Source organism: Notolabrus celidotus, chromosome 1, assembly GCF_009762535.1.
Source record: "Notolabrus celidotus isolate fNotCel1 chromosome 1, fNotCel1.pri, whole genome shotgun sequence".
Classification (NCBI taxonomy): Eukaryota; Metazoa; Chordata; class Actinopteri; order Labriformes; family Labridae; genus Notolabrus; species Notolabrus celidotus.
In genome coordinates, this window is record NC_048272.1 from 22,943,764 (window position 1) to 22,949,148 (window position 5,385).

Sequence of the window (5,385 nt, forward strand, 5' to 3'; positions counted from 1 at the left end):
CTTCACTACTCCAAGATGCTTTCCCTTAAATGTGGATACATAGCGATTTCTGAAGCCACACAGTGTCTCTGCCTCATAAGGAAGTCATTTTCTGTTAAAGTCAGCCTTTACTCCACTTGACTAAAATGGAAACTATGAACCATTTACACCTCACCAGGGAATGCCACCATTTTCCAACATTTGACTCAGGAATGAATCTTACTTATTAAGATTACCTGCACCAACTACATACTATAAGAGAATTGAAGTGAAAAAGGAGGGGAAGCCTTAAGACTTACAGTTGTGCTCATAAGTTTACATACCCTGGCAGAATTTGTGTTTTTTTTTGGCCATTTTTCAGAGAATATGAATGATAAGAGAAAACATTTTTTTTCACTCATGGTTAGTGGTTGGGTGAAGCAAAATTTGTATCTAACAACTGTGTTTACTCTTTTTATATCATAAACAGAAACTACCCAATAAACCATACATTCTGCCAGGGTATGTAAACTTATGAGCACAACTGTACATGCTTTTAAAACCCTGGGGATCATTCAAAGGATCCTAAACAGGAAAAAAAATGATTATGGTTGCAACTGTGACAACTTTTAAAGCCTTTTCCTTGTGCATTAAAGTTGTATGGCTCTCACAGCAGGGAGCTCAGTTCCAAATGTCATGGTGTGCTGAGCAGCCTGAAAGCTCATCGACAAAAGTATATGTTGTATCTCAGTTTGGTGAAAAGAGCATTGGAGAGAGGAGACATTTTCCTCAGACGTGTCAGAGTTAAGGAAGTAACGAGATAATGGGCACTGTTGAATTTCATATAAATGCAGGGCAGTACTAAGAGGACCCCCAATGTATCATGACTCTAGCTTGAAAAAATAATTTTCCTCCAGTATAACAAAAAGACATTTATGCATAAGCATAGAAAACATACATTTTTATCAAAACATTTAATTACTTTCATGTTAAAGGGACTATTGTACACTAAATTTCTTCTGATTGCGTCAATTCACTCAAAAAAGGAGGAGTGCTCTCCCTCTGATCCCCTGTCTAAAAGAAGCAGGTGAAGAAAAGTCTGAATGTCTCAAAGAGAACTTTATAAATCATGGATGTCATGAAGCCACAGTGGAAGCTATTGGCTTTGAAATCCACCCCCTGGTTGAGTCATACTCCCAGTTCACATCCTTAATTTTCCATTTTAACAGGCCCTGTGCTGAAGAGCCATCATCTCAAACACACACACACACACACACACACACACACACACACACACACACACACACACACACACACACACACACACACACACACACACACACACACACACACACAGAAACACACATATATACCTCATCTCTGTCTGGGGTTGTCTGAGCCAGTTAGCACTGTAGAGGTTCTGAGCTCAGAGCTAGCAGGCAGGTGTTGTGTCCGTCTTTGGGGCTCGCGTCTGCATGTATCAGCTTCAATTTCACCCTCAGTTCTCAGGGCTTTGCAGCCTTGGTTGACACCCACAGGAAAGGGAACAGACAGCAGCACTATCCAGGAGGAAGAATAAACTGCCTCTGCTGGGCCTGGCGCACAGTGAAAATTGTAGGAGGGTTCTCAAAGACCTCTGAGGTCAACTTGTTTTCTTCTGTAGCAGTAAATTGATTTCTTTGCAGTTTAAATGGTGCTGTGAAGCAGGCTTTTGGCTGATGATGTCCCAAACATCCGAACACATCATCTTGCAGTGCTGCTCTCACCAGAAGATGACAGCAGGTGCCTTGTAATTAAATACCTCATTAAAATCAGAGCACGCACATTCATTTTATGGCCTCACGTGTCTTTACCATGGCTCATATAAACCAGGATGATCCAAATAGCATTTTAAATGTGTTCAAGCTCTAATTTTAAAGAATGTGTCCCCACAGAAAAAACGAACATGCATGCTGTGAGCTCCACATGTCAGCCTCTCTCACAGATGGATCAAAGACAGCAGGAAAAATCTCTCTTCTCTTTGATAATAATTAATTACACACTCAAGCAGAAAAGAAAAAAAGTCAAATTAGCATGAATTTAACAGAAAACGTCAAAACAAAATCCATTAATCCATAAATAAATTAAATTAAAGCATTTTTCCTTGGGACTTTCTGTGTTCACACTGCAGCGTTTTAATATGGGCCAAGGCACATTGCATCATTACATCACAGCCTTCATTTCCCACCATGTAGGTAAACAAATACTATGTGCACAAGTTGCTCTTTGCATCGAAGGAAGCCAGCTCTAAAACACCAACTATCGTTAGCCCGTTAACCTACAAACAGAATGAGTCATGGGTTGACTTGGAGCAGCGAGGAGGTCAGATGCCTCATTTACATTTGGTCGGATGAGCGTATGTCAAATGTTGGAGACCACTCACAAAATACAGAAGTGTACAAACTTGTGGGTCAGCGCATCAAAGTGAGTGTCGCACAAGGCATGTAAAGGTCCTATACCAGTTTTGCATAAGGACGAGCCAGACAATGTTCTCTGAATTAAACCAGTTTTTAAATCAGTAGGTGTGTTGTTGAGCTCAGTGATGTTGCTACATGTAACACCACCTCTTTTGCTGATGTTGAATTAGAGACAGTACGTGATGTTGGCCTGTTTCTATTTTCATGCCAACTACCTCATCTTCTAGTGGAGTATGATTAGTATAGCAGCTATTTGATCCACTTGCTGGGTTGATTCAAGCAGCAACCTCCGGTTTCAAACTATGAAGCCCTTGCGGAAGTGTTATAAACTGCAATTCATCGAGAATCCGCTTGAGGCTGGCTGCAGAAACACCGGAAACCACATAGACATGAAAGGGAAAAAGACGATCTTTGCAGCATTAATAAACATCTTTACAGCCTGGTTCAAAAAACGGCTTGGCTCTATGTAGCTAATTTCTCTATCGGCACACACTGTACGGGGATGAATTTTTTTCTAACCCGACGGTTCAGAAGATATTAAGATTACGAGTTTTTTCCCAAATAAGGACATGACTGACTTGACTTCCAGTCGGGAACACATAGCTGTTGGCTCGGAGGCTCAAACTTCGCCCCTTTACGTCACACACTGCCTGGTTGAGTTCCGCATTTCCAATATGGCTGCCGCCGTCAATTGGCTTCAAAACAGCGCTCAGAAACAGATGGGTGATGTCATGGATACTATGTCCATATTTTATACAATCTATGGGTTGAGTGCATTCTTATTACAAACTAACTGCTCCAGGGTTCGTCTGGATGCCAGCAAAGACCTCCTCTTCCAAGCGATCTTGGTTTTCTTATTTTGTTCCACATCAGAGTGCGATTGCTGTGTTCATAATGTATGTCTAAATGACCCATGCTACAGAGGGAGAGGGCCCCCATTCCATGACAACTTCTCAAAACAAACCAGGTGAACATCCTATGTTGTTGTTTCTGATGAAAAATCTCATCCTGCTGCAAATCTATCTCTCATTGTGAATCTTTGCTATAGAAATGTATACAAAAGCTGTTTCTTCAGCATGCTGTGAAGTATTTCATGTGACACCTGCCCCGCAGAATCAGTTATAAAGAGACATCATATTAAAATCACTCTGTTTCATAACCGCCTAAAAAACCCTCACAGGAGCTTTAAAAAAAATCAGGTTATTATGGGGATGGTTGGGCAATCAATCACAGCAGCTTTATAAACAGTTCTCTCTTTTTCGGCTATGATGTGAATCATAAATAAGGCCACTTTTCAGTAAGCTCTCAGACTGTAAAAAGACTTCATCAAATGAATCTTCAAGAGAATGTTTCATGTCCATTTGTATGACCATTACAGGAAGTGCAAACCCTCTGCATACCCATAATGGTGTGAGTGTTATGCCCCATAACAGTCACTACAAGGTCACACATGGCTTTATTGTGGCGAGAGGCAGCAGTTTATTGGCACTGATGTTGTACATTTTCCTCCCATACAGCAGCTGTTTCTTGGTTAGACTGTGTGACCTTCTTTTCATTTTGGACTTAAGTGTGACTGATACAGTGAATGACATAAGCCAGCAGGTTGCAGTGACCAAAATCATAAAAGAATAGTTCTGTTATTTTGAAGCTCAGTTGTAGGTGGTACTTGTTAATTAAGTGTGGTCTGGTCAACATGTATGCCCTGCAGGCTTAGCATTGTTATATCTTGAAACAGTGCTAAAATAAATTATATCTCTGACAGCAAATCAAAGTGCTGAAAATGTATATAGTGTATAGCATAATTTATAACTGGGTCAGAATTTATTTTAAAAATTAGCTAAATTAAGTGCTGAAATTGACCCTGATAGCCTCATAGCATAGCTTTGGTGCCAGTTCCCAGTTCGCTCCAGTATAACGTCATAGCCTACTTTGAACATAACAGCTACATCAGTGTTCTCATATTACTCTCAGTAAGAACTTTAACAAGTTCCTAAATGCATCAAGTAAAACAAAGTATTTAAAAATATGAAGCCCCTTCAGTAGTTGTTGGAAAATATAATAAGGCTACATTTCTAATTGCTTAATCAGTTGTGTAATGTTTGCCTTGTCTGTGCTCCATTGTTCTAACTATTATTGTTTGTATTAAAATACACTACCAGTCAAAAGTTTAGACACACCTTCTCATTTAATGTTTTGTATTTATTTGAACTATTTTCAACATTGTAGATTAATACTAAAAAACATCAAAATTATGAATTAATCTGGTTTTGCCATAATATGGATTACAACAGTAGTCAAATAGGACTATCCATTGTGTACTAAGCCTACCTCTGAACAACAGAACTGATGGTCTCAAACACATTAAGAAGGCAAGTCATTCTACAAATGAACTCTTGACAAGGCTCATGTTAATTAGAAACCATTCCAGGAGACCACTTCATGAAGCAGGCTGAGAGAATACCAAGAGTGTGCAAAGCTGTCATGAAGGAAAAAGAGGGCTACTTTATGAAATCTAAAATCTAAAACATATTCTGGTTTGTTTAACACTTTTTTGTTCATTAAATAATTCCATATATGTTCATTCATAGTTTTGATGTATTTTTGTATTAATCTACAGTGTTTCAAATAATTAAAACAATACAAATCATTGAATGAGAAGGTGGATCCAAACTTTTGACTGGTAGTGTAATACTTTTAGAATAATATGATTATAATAATTATTATTAATATTACATGTACGATTGATCATCTTCTTTCTCACAGGCTTATCTTAAAGTTTTAGTCGAATATATCTGCTGAAAGCCTTTATTTAAAAATCACTGAGGAGATTGTGGATTTAAAAGATTTAAAACGGCAACAGTGCAAAAATGTAAGTTGAACCGACACCAACATCTCAGTGAGATCCCTCCGCCTAATTGACTCGCAGCGTGAGCCGCAGCACCTGGCTCCACGCTGCCTCCGCCTCCGCCGG